This window comes from Podarcis gaigeae (genome assembly GCF_964106915.1).
Source record: "Podarcis gaigeae genome assembly, chromosome: 9".
NCBI lineage: Eukaryota > Metazoa > Chordata > Lepidosauria > Squamata > Lacertidae > Podarcis > Podarcis gaigeae.
In genome coordinates, this window is record NC_139685.1 from 67,358,928 (window position 1) to 67,371,493 (window position 12,566).

At 46.1% G+C, this 12,566-nt stretch overlaps 1 protein-coding gene across 1 annotated transcript in view; it reads left to right on the forward strand.

The window, feature by feature from the left end:
* The window catches only part of RASGEF1B (RasGEF domain family member 1B), a 249,594-nt gene that overhangs the window by 47,850 nt on the left and 189,178 nt on the right, over positions 1-12,566 (forward strand). The window lies entirely within an intron of this gene.

The following is a 12,566-nucleotide window of genomic DNA, read 5'->3' on the forward strand; positions in this document are numbered from 1 at the left end:
TTAAGTGCACTGAGAGTCCCCTAAGAACTCTGTTATCTCAGGACGATGGAGGGCCTGTGTGCTGTGTCCTGTTGGTTGTGGCACTTACCTTGCTTCTGATAGGAAGTGCTCCGTGAGGGAATGACAAAAAATGTGTGTGTGTGTTTGTCAAGGAGGGTCTGTTGACGGGGGAGTGAGAAATGTCCCTCTTTTTATCTGAGGAATGTTGGAGTGTATGTGGGAGCTGTATGTAGCACGCCTTGTGTTCTAACCAGTTTGAGTCCAGTTTGGAAACTCTTCTAGCCAGCTCCCCTCTTCTTGCACCTGCTCTGTACTGCTTGCAGTCTGATATTATATTTGACAGAATGCTGTTAACGGTACCAAGTATCCGAGGGAGAGCACGAGACAAATAATATATGCTGAGCTGGGATACGCAGCGAGTCGGCAAGGCAACCCTTGCAAAAATATTTCCCCAGAATCTCCATGAAATATTCATGACTCTTTTATGTATTTGAACAAATCCTGGAGCTCCATCTCTCTCCCATCTAGCAGGTAATATCAGGGACACAGGTGTTTGCACAGGAGCGCCCAGTGTGGAGCCTGCTACCCTGCAGAACCAGGGGTTTGTTTTTAATTTTGCACGGATGATATTTCACTCACCCAGACAGAGTAATCTTCATTCGGGAAAAGAGATTATTAGAAGCGCACAGTTGTATAATGGGGCACAGAAATCTCTGGATGTCTCATCAATTCCCTCCAGGCGCTTCTTTTCTAGTTAAACATATCCCCCAAACAATAACGGTAATGGCTGGGTGTTTGCTTAATATTCTGCATAAGCGCTTGATCTTTGGCTGGATGAAGCGGGCGAGATTTAATTCTGAATTCTGAGAGCGCACAGAAGAGGAGAGTCCTCTGGCGAGATGAATCCAGCAGCAGAAAAAAACATGGTGTTTGTTTAACTTGGGGAATCTGGCTCTGTGCCAGCTACAGCCATTTTACCTGGGAGATGGAAATGGGCGAGACTAGTATTTCTTTGGCAAACCCTCTCCGTCCTTGCTTCCCCTTTAACTTTGTTGCCACACCAACGTGACAATGGCCCAGTCTGCACCATGCATTTACAATACAGTGGACGCTCGGGTTGCGAACGTGATCCGTGCGGGATGCACTTTCGCAACCCGCAGAGTTTGCAACCCGCGTCTGCACACACGCGGGTTGCATTTCAGTGCTTCTGCGCATACACAAAGCATGATTTAGCACTTCTGCGCATGCACCACTGCCGAAACCCAGAAGTAACCCGTTCTGGTACTTCCGGGTTTCGGCGGTCTGCAATCCAAAAAAACGCAACCTGAAGCATCTGTAACCCAAGGTAAAGGTAAAGGGACCCCTGGCCATTAGGTCCAGTTGTGGCCGACTCTGGGGTTGCAGTGCTCATCTCGCTTTATTGGCCGAGGGATCCAGTGTACAGCTTCCAGGTCATGTGGCCAGCATGACTAAGCCGCTTCTGGCAAACCAGAGCAGCGCACGGAAACGCCGTTTACCTTCCCGCCAGAGCGTACCTATTTATCTACTTGCACTGGCGTGCTTTGGAACTGCTAGGTTGGCAGGAGCAGGGACTGAGCAACGGGAGCTCACCCCATCGCGGGGATTCGAACTGCCGACCTTCTGATTGGCAAGTCCTAGGCTCTGTGGTTTAACCCACAGGGCCACCTGCATCCCAAGGTATGACTGTACTATTATGCCATTTTAACAGTCATGGCTTCCCTGAAAGAATAGTTTGTTCAGGGTGCTGAGAATGTTTAGGAGACCTCCGTTCTCCTCACAGGGCTACAATTCGCAGAGTTTCCTGGAAAGAGGTGTTAAAGCGCTATAAGACAGAAAGAGCAAATAGAAAGAGCAAAATAGAAAGAGCAAATAGCCCATTGTGTATTGTAGATGTTTGAAGGCATATTTGCTGAGATCTTTCATAGGCACCACTGATAGCACTGGTGGGCGCCTTGGTGCTCACGGGCACCACATTGGTGACCTCTGATCAGAGAACCTTTATATGTAGAATCAGTTCAGTTTCTTGGTCAGCCGAAAAGACTTTAACCACTGATATTTCCATGTGTTTGGAACAGACAGCGCACAGTAACACTTGCACAGATATCAAATCCTTGTTAGAGTCTAAGAGTGGGCCTTCAGTAAAAGCAATTAAAGGAAGATGAACAGTCTTGGCTTATTATCTGTTCTGTTTCACAGTTGAACACATGGAAGCGGAGGGGCAATTGGGAGAGTTGAGTGGGCTGGGCAGGGAGAGGAGCGCTCTGTTTGGTCTCAGAACAATAATGTACAGAGCAGGAAGAGGTCAGAGAGACTGTGATGCAAAGGAAACAAAGACTGACCCAGAATAGGAAAGCCTGAATTTCCAGCACTGAACGGGATGGGTCAAAATGTGTGCATAGAACCTGGAGCAAGTCTAGTGAGTGTCTGTGGAAGGGAAATTCATGTTTCATGTCTTCGCAAGAAAACAAAATAAAAGCCTCCAAGGCAGAAAGGTGACATGGGCTTGGAAAGTAGACTCACTTGCTATCGCTTAGAATCATAAAATTGTAGATTTGCAAGGGACCCCAAGGGCCACCTAGTCCAACCCCTTGCAATGCAGGAATCTCAGCTAAAGCATCCATGACAGGTGGCCATCCAACCTCTTAATTAATTTAATCTACTGCATTTATATTCCACCTTTCTGTTCAAGGATCTCAAGGTGTTGTGCATGATTTCTCTCCCTCATCATTTAGTCCTCACAACTACCCTATGAAGTAGGTTAGGCTGAGAGGCAAGGACTGGCCCAAGGCCCCCCAGTGAACTTCATGACTGAGTGGGAATCCTAAACGGGGCATCCGGGATTGGGATCCTGCCAATCTGGGATGTCCTGGTTAAATGGGGATACTTGGGGGAATATGTGGCTATATACTCTTGAATGCCTCAACAGCATAGTGATAGTCTGGAGACACGCTTTGTTTGCTATCCCAAACTATTCTTTGGCAGCTGGTTCAGTGTGTAGGCTTCAGGGTTCTAGTGGAAAACCACCCAAACTGAAACACATAAGGTTGACATCTGTCCATCAAGGCCCTTGCTGACTGCACTAGGCTATCATCCAGCAATCTACCTAACAAAGGAATGTCATAACAATATCCTTCCCTAATTCACTCCCTACATAACCAGGTGAGATACAAGTTGTAGAGACATCCTTACCAAGCATGGTATCGTTTTACATTCTCCTGATTTTTGCTTTTCTATGTTTTTACCCCTGATTTTTTTATGCCAGGTTGATTTTCTTTTTTAAATGAGGGGGCTGTATCCAAAGACTTTATTAAAAAACTCATACTTTTTATTATGTACCCCACTTTGAGATGACTTTTCTTGATTTGGTGGTGCAGATACACACACACACACACACACACACACACTATATATATTTTGTTGTTGTTTAGTCATTTAGTCATGTCCGACTCTTCGTGACCCCATGGACCAGAGCACGCCAGGCACTTTTGCCTTCCACTGCCTCCCGCAGTTTGGTCAGACTCATGTTAGTCGCTTCGAGAACACTGTCCAGCCATCTCGTCCTCTGTCATCCCCTTCTCCTTGTGCCCTCAATCTTTCCCAACATCAGAGTCTTTTCCAGGGAGTCTTCTCTTCTCATGAGGTGGCCAAAGTATTGGAGCCTCAGCTTCATGGAAGACAATCTTACTCAGCTATGAGGCTATGAGGAATCATCAAAGAAAGAAGAAAGGTGGATCTCTACATAAAGGTTGAGATCTGAAGTTTCTTGTGTGGCAGCAATTCTTCACCTGACACACACACACACACACACACACACACACACACACACACACACAATTAAACATTGTGTGCATGAGGGGACTCTAATATTTCTTTCAAGGAACAGATGTTTCCAGTGAACGAACAGAAGAAGGATATTGCCTGACTTAATTGCAGCTTAATTCTGTGCCTCTTCCTCCCCGTACCTCAACATGCAGAGGGAGCAGCCTTGTTTTCCATCGCAGCTTCTTGATTTCCTCAGCATCTCCTTTTCTTGACAACACAGCTTGCCCCTCCACCCCCCCCCGCCCCGTGACTGTTTGAAATTCCTGCCTGACTTTTGTCTTCACGCTGTCAACTTGTCGCTCGGTGAACTCTGTTGTTGTTATGACAGACTTTTAAAGAAGCTGGATTTGATGCCTCATTGTGCTGTATGAATGCAAGCAGGGATGAGAACCGGATGGTGCCCTTGGATTAGCAGGCTTGGGGGGCAGGCGGGGGAGCTGTCATCCAAATGGTTTCAGCAAAATTGCCCCTAATTACTTGAAAAGGGTGGGTGGGAGGGAGCGGAGGGATCCTGGATATTAAGGCTCTACATTTCAGCTGAAAATTATCGTGGGAGTGGCAGATACAACCAGCTTCAGTGGCAGATACAGCCATCCACGCAAGGCTGAAGAGAAACACAGAACCGGCAGCTTAAGGATGGACAAATTTATAGGTGTTAACAGTTGCACACTTCAGACCTGCACTTATTCCTTCTTAACATGCTTTTTCAGTTTCTAAAAACACACATAACAAACAATTCGCGTATACCCCCAAGAAACATTCCATGCATATACCTGTATACCTGAAGGAGCGTCTCCACCCCCATCATCCACCCTGGACACTGAGGTCCAGCTCCGAGGGCCTTCTGGCGGTTCCCTCACTGCGAGAAGTGAGGTTACAGGGAACCAGGCAGAGGGCCTTCTCGGTAGTGGCGCCTGCCCTGTGGAACACCCTCCCAGCAGATGTTAAGGCAATGAACAACTATTTTACTTTTGAAAGACAACTGAAGGCAGCCCTGTTTAAGGAAGTTTTTAATGTCTGATGCTGTAATTGTTTTTAATATTTGGTTGGAAGCTGCCCAGAGTGGCTGGGGAAACCCAGCCAGATGGGCGGGGTATTAATAATAATAATAATAATAATAATAATAATAATAATAATTATTATTATTATTCAGTGAGAGAGGATGTTAGGTACATATATCCATGTTTGGTGGGAATACAAATTATTTTAGAAAATAGTCGTTGAAGACGTTTCTTCTGTTACGGAGTAGGTGATGGAACCCGATCTGAGGCTTTATTAAATCTGTTCACAGATGAGGGAATCTTTTCCATGTCTGCAGCTAGGAATGTAACATTGAAAAACAGTCCTGCATTTGTCGGCCCATTGCAGACACCGCATCTGATGTGTGGATGGCCATCATGCCTAGAGGTGAAACAAACATGTCCAGTGTGCATATGGTGTTGGTAAAATCCAGCTCCCACTCTCCTGCCACATATAAGCTGTACATGTAAGGGCCTGGGGAACTGTGGTGGTTAGAGTGTCACACTACAGCTTGGAAGACCTGGATGCAAATCCTCACTCAGTCATGAAGCACATTGATAGGCGAATATGTCAGTTTCATTTTCTGGTACTCCCCCCCCCGCCAGACTTAAGCTTTCCACATTTCTGCACCAGCTTCTGGTTTTATTTTCTTTAAAGTCCATGTGAGAACTTGCCAGAATTTCAGCATTATTTCCTCCTAATGAACACATTTTTTGTGTATGCAGTTTTGACCAAATGTACACATTTTGCAAGCGATATCCTAACGTATTTTGTATTCATTTTTAATACCTGCATTTCGTAAACATATAGCTGTCAGGTATGCATCAATATGACCTCCTCCCAATGTAAAAAGGCTGTGGGCCCCACCCCCCAAACTGGTGCAAAATGTGGAGAGCTGAATTTAAAATTGGAATAATGAGAAGCAGAATTCACGGGTCCTTCCATCCCCACCCAGAACCATCAAAAACAGAAGACAGGCCACAAAGAACAGAGAATGAGATCTAAATATGGCAAAAACCCCACAAAATCTGGGGTTCTTGGGAAGCTGATATCTGTAGCCAATGCCACATTGTGTGGCTTTTCTGTGCTTCTGCAGAATCTAAGGACACACATACACAGAGCTGTAGCTTTCAAGTTTGAATTTAGGAAGGCTCAGAGGTGATGGTGGCCAGATCCAAGGAGGGAGATTCTCCCTGCCCCCCTGAGACAGTATTGGAAAAGGAAAGTATTTTTGGCTGTTGCCAAATCTGAGCGTTCCATCTGTATGAATGAACCCACAAGCTTTCCAAGGCTTTAAACCGGCACAATTAAGGGTTGCTGAATTCTAATGAGTGGGCATAGCGGCTTTCCCGGTCTGCACATTGCCTGTTCTGAAGCTGTTTATTTATCTGCTTAGCTAATTAGAAAAATTAAAGATGGGGCATGTCTTGGCAAAGGGTTGCCAGCCTGACGGCCAACAAACAGCAGATTTAATTACTGAACTTCAGACACGTAATGAGGGATGAAGCAGACAGACTTACAGACAATGTGCTTCTCATTAATTAGGCAACAAAGAAAGTTGTGGCAGTGGGTGGCTTGGGAAGGGGGAGGCAGCCGGAGTCTTAACTGCTCATAATTGCTTGATCTTCTGTCTGGCTCGGAGCAAAGCCAAGCCCAGGCGAATGTTTCTCCTGCAAAACGGAGCCGAAGGAGATGGAAATAGCAATAAAAGCAAATAATTTGGACACAGGATGAAATAAAACTCAAAGCACCAGGCGGAGATGGATTTGTGCTCAGTCCCATTTAATTTAAGCTGCCGGCTGCGTCTGGGTTAGGATTTTGATAGCAGCGGAACAGTCAGCATTTGAACATCAATCAAATATATGCTTTGTAGAATTGTTGGGCTTCTTAAAGGCTTGGTTTTTTTTTTTTTTTTGACAGAGGCAGTTAGTTAATTTCAGGGCAGATAGTTTTCTGATGTTGCAGAAAGACAAGTCATGGCGAGGTTACAGATTTTAACTGCAATTGTTAGTAAGCGACTATGGAGCAATTGTCATGACTACATACCCAGCTCCTTCAACCGTTCCTCATAAGGCTTGGTTTCCAGACCCTTGATCATCTTGGCTGCCCTCCTCTGCACATGTTCGAGCTTGTCAATAGCCTTCCTGAATTATGCTGCCCAGAACTGGACACAGTCCTAAAACTCTTAGGTCCTAAAGGTCTAGGACTAGCATTGCCCAGGCTCTTTCCTCATCTGTACCGAAAATTTATAAGAAAAATTAAATCAGTTAACACAGCTATATGGGTTGGGCTTCAGAAGTGCGGATCTGACAATATGGGCCTTCAGTTTAGGACTGAATTGTAGCATAGACCATGCTTCATCGGATATCTGGCGGGAAGGTAAACGGCGTTTCCGTGTGCTGCTCTGGTTCGCCAGAAGCGGCTTAGTCATACTGGCCACATGACCTGGAAGCTGTACACCGGCTCCCTCGGCCAATAAAGCGAGATGAGCACCGCAACCCCAGAGTCGGCCACAACTGGACCTAATGGTCAGGGGTTCCTTTACCTTTACCTTTATGTATGGCCCTATTCATCTGTGAAGAGAAAAAGCAACTGTCACCCACGGTTGAAGTCCTGTATACACTTACTTGGGAATGCAATGCCCTGCGCCATGGATTTGACAGCAGCCCGCCTCACAGGTGAGGAAGAAGTGTGCTTTCTCTCAGGGCCAATCAAATCAGAAATTGCACAGTCAAAACCTGGCAGGTTATTGTACACTTCCATTAAGATGGCTCAGAGCACAAACTAAGATATCAAAAGCGACAATAGGAAGTGCAAGGACAATCCTTTAATTAAAAGACTTGGCAGCCAGAGACCGCCATCCTTTAAAACAGACACGTGCAAGGGCCTTTGATGGCTCATTGTTTGCATCCAGCAACTTTATCCCAGTGCGCCGGGGAAACAATTACGCACAACAGAGGGAGACCCGCATGTTGACATTTTATTGAATTTTCCATTTTGGTCCATTTGTGCTGCTGCGGATGAGAGTGTATTAGCAGGAGCTAGCGCATTGAGATGGCACAAGCCGCCTAGCGCTGGGGACTGCAGAAATATCACATTTGCTAACTAGGCTAGAGGAGCAGAGGAGATTCTTCTCCCGTCTGCTTCAGCTGCCGCTATTCCCTTGTTGAGGCTGTTTCAAATGGTTGCACTCATTTTCATGATGGACACGACAATCCCCCCTTTCACAAATCTGATGAGCATTAAATAGTGTGTTTTCCTGCCATGAAAATGGATAATAGAATTTCAACTGCATGTCTTATTGCCAGCGGAGGGTTTAAATACCAACATCAATGGATCTAATTATTACTGTCGTTTTGCACCGCAGATCATTAGTAAGTCCCCCTCCTCCGCATTCCTAAATCCCTTAGTATACCTTGTGAAATTATTATCGTGTAGCACTCACCTAGTCTCCCACCCTCACTTCAGAAGTCAAGGTACGATACATTCGCAAACCACTTTAATCAAGTTACTGGAAATGAAAACATTTGTAATATTGTTAACTGTCTGGAGGAAGCAATTTAAAGATCACGGCTATCAGATCTTTAAAGTGTAGTTGACAATATGGCTGCAAAACAATTTAGTTAAGGCCTCTGGTGCACATGGTTTGGGCAAGTGTATCCCACCCTGAGTAGTGGCGCTTGTCCATGCTTCGTGTTCCAAAATACAGGTGAAACTCAGAAAATTAGAATATCGTGGAAATGTTCATTTATTTCAGTAATTCAACTTAAAAGGTGAAACTAATATATGATGCAATGGGAATTGGGGTTGCTCGTGCGTAAGTTGCCTCTACTCTTGGCAAAGTTGCCTGATTAAACCTTTCCCTGGCTGCGCAGCCCTTACTCCGCAGCTGTGTCAGTCACTGGCAGAATCCGTCAGTGGGCGTTTCCTGAACTTCTTCCAGCATAAAAGTTCTTTGACACCAAGTCTCCGCCTAGCCTCCCAGCACAGAAGTCTTCTGTGCAGGGTGGGCGTGGGCAGTGGAGGACCTGTGCTCTCCCCGCTAGTTTCTGTGGAAGAGTCCTGGAGACATCTCTCCGAAGCCCTCCCCTGCTCCCCTTTCTTCCTGGTGTCACGCTGATTTCCTTCCTCAGTGGATGAGTTCCCTCTCTCCCTGCTGGGCCCTTCTCCGGCATCGCTGGAGAGCCTTCCCTCCACTCCTGGCTCCGATGGCAGTTCCCTGACATATGAGATAGACTCATGACACGCAAAGTGAGATATGTCAAGCCTTTATTTGTTATTCTGTGGAAGGAAGCATGAAGTGCTCCAAAATTTCCTGGTAGAGGGCTGTGTTGACCCTGGACTCAGTGAAGCACAGTGGACCAACACCAGCTGATGACATGGCTCCCCAAATCAACATAGACTGTGGAAACTTCACACTGGACTTCAAGCATCTGGCATTGTGTGCCTCCCCATTCTTCCTCCAGACTCTGGGTTCTTGGTTTCCAAACGAGATGCAAAAGCTGCTCTCATCAGAAAAGAGATTTGGGGAGCCAAGTCATCAGCTGGTGTTGGTCCACTGGGCTTCACCAAACCAAGCACTGAGTACATGTGCATGCTTCTACTTCTCAGAGGTCCAATATTGGTCTATTTGCAATCCTTGTTTTGCTGATTTCATTTAATATTCTAATTTTCTGAGATTGTTAATTTGGGGTTTTCATCAGATGTACGCCATGATCACCACAATTATAACAAATAAATGCTTGACATATCTCACTTTGCATGTCATGAGTCTAAGTTGAATTACTGAAATAAATGAACTTTTCCACGATATTCTAATTTTCGGAGTTTCACCTGTATGAAAGACTGGTACCTTTTTTCCTGCAAAAAAGCATGAATTTGTGGAGAACCTGTGGCCTTCTGGATCTTGCTGGACTACAGTTCTCATCATCCCTGGCCATTGGTCATGCTTGCTGGAGCTGATGGGAGTTGGAATCCAACAACATCTGGAGGACCACAAGTTCTCCACCCTGGATCTATAGCAGGGTTTCCCAGACGTGGGTCTCCAGCAGTTTTGGGGACTACAGTTCCCAGCATCCCTGACCACTGGTCCTGCTAGCTAGGGACGATGGGAGTTGTAGTCCAAAAACAGCTGGAGACCCAGGTTTGGGAAACCCTGATCTGTAGTATATATACAGTGGTACCTCGGGTTAAGAACCTAATTTGTTCTGGAGGTCCGTTATTAACCTGAAACTGTTCTTAACCTGAAGCACCACTTTAGCTAATGGGGCCTCCCGCTGCTGCCGCGCCACAGGAGCACGATTTCTGTTCTCACCCTGAAGCAAAGTTCTTAACCTGAGGTACTATTTCTGGGTTAGCGGAGTCTGTAACCTGAAGTGTCTGTAACCCGAAGCATCTGTAACCTGAGGTACTGTACCACTGTGTAAGCCAGCAGCCAGCCTAGGGCTGATGAAGGATCTGCTTGTGTTTATTTGCTAGTTTATTTCAAGAATTTGGTATATCACTTAATCACAACCATGGTGTACAGGAGACCCCATGCATTAAGACTGAATGTAAGACAAAACTGTAAAATCAGAATTCAGTTCAAAAGCCCGCTGGAACAAGAAAGTCTTCAGTAAGTGTTAGAAGTTCAACAGGGAGTGGGGTAGCCTGACCTCAACTGGGCAGAAGCTTCACCAAAAACTGAATGCACAGCTCCTTGTGGATACAAACCAAGGGTGGTAACTTGAAAGAAATATTGAGGGCCCCCAGGTAAACCCTTCCCACATTATTGATCACAACTCACGGTGCACACACCATTTGAATGGTGATGCCCATTAACTTGGGGGACCTCCCTCAAATTTTAGGGGGGGGGGTGAAGGGACCTCAGCCCCTAGGAGTTGGCTCCTATGATACAAACTACACATCCAACCCTTTAGGAACCACTAACAGTGTAAAGGTAAAGGGACTCCTGACCATTAGGTCCAGTCGTGACTGACTCTGGGTTTGCGGCGCTCTTCTCACTTTATTGGCCGAGGGAGCCGGCGTACAGCTTCCGGGTTATGTGGCCACCATGACTAAGCCGCTTCTGGTGAACCAGAGCAGCACACAGAAATGCCGTTTACCTTCCCGCCGGAGCGGTACCTATTTATCTACTTGCACTTTGACGTGCTTTCGCACTGCTAGGTTGGCAGGAGCAGGGACCGAGCAATGGGAGCTCACCCTGTTGCGGGGATTCGAACCGCCGACCTTCTGATCGGCAAGTCCAACTCTGTGGTTTAACCCACAGCGCCACCTGTGTCCCACAGAACCACCTGCTAACAGTCACTCTTTGAGAATTCAGTCATCTTTGAGAATTCCTGGAGAACAGGCGAAGTCCCGGCAGACTGGAGGAGAGCAAATGTTGTCCCTATTTTCAAAAAGGGGAAAAGAGAGGACCCAAATAATTACCGCCCAGTCAGTCTGACATCAATACCAGGGAAGATTCTGGAGCAGATCATTAAGCAAAAAGTCTGTGAGCACCTAGAAAGGAATGCTGTGATCACCAATAGTCAGCATGGATTTCTGAAAAATAAGTCATGTCAGACTAACCTGATCTCGTTTTTTGACAGAATTACAAGCCTGGTAGATGAAGGGAACGCAGTGGATGTAGCCTACCTTGATTTCAGCAAGGCATTTGACAAGGTGCCCCATGATATTCTTGTAAAGAAGCTGGTAAAATGCAGTCTTGACTATGCTACCACTCAGTGGATTTGTAAATGGCTGACTGACCGAACCCAAAGGGTGCTCATCAATGGTTCCTCTTCATCCTGGAGAAGAGTGACTAGAGGGGTGCCACAGGGTTCTGTCTTGGGCCTGGTCTTATTCAACATCTTTATCAATGACTTGGATAATGGACTCAAGGGCATCCTGATCAAATTTGCAGATGACACCAAACTGGGAGGGGTGGCTAACACCCCAGAGGACAGGGTCACACTTCAAAATGACCTTGACAGATTAGAGAACTGGGCCAAAACAAACAAGATGAATTTTAACAGGGAGAAATGTAAAGTATTGCACTTGGGCAAAAAAAATGAGAGGCACAAATACAAGATGGGTGACACCTGGCTTGAGAGCAGTACATGTGAAAAGGATCTAGGAGTCTTGGTTGACCACAAACTTGACATGAGCCAACAGTGTGACGCAGCAGCTAAAAAAGCCAATGCAATTCTGGGCTGCATCAATAGGAGTATAGCATCTAGATCAAGGGAAGTAATAGTGCCACTGTATTCTGCTCTGGTCAGACCTCACCTGGAGTACTGTGTTCAGTTCTGGGCACCACAGTTCAAGGAGGACACTGACAAACTGGAACATGTCTAGAGGAGGGCAACCAAAATGGTCAAAGGCCTGGAAACGATGCCTTATGAGGAACGGCTAAGGGAGCTGGGCATGTTTAGCCTGGAGAAGAGGAGGTTAAGGGGTGATATGATAGCCATGTTCAAATATATAAAAGGATGTCACATAGAGGAGGGAGAAAGGTTGTTTTCTGCTGCTCCAGAGAAGCGGACACGGAGCAATGGATCCAAACTACAAGAAAGAAGATTCCACCTAAACATTAGGAAGAACTTCCTGACAGTAAGAGCTGTTCAACAGTGGAATTTGCTGCCAAGGAGTGTGGTGGAGTCTGCTTCTTTGGAGGTCTTTAAGCAGAGGCTTGACAACCATATGTCATGGAGTGCTCTGAT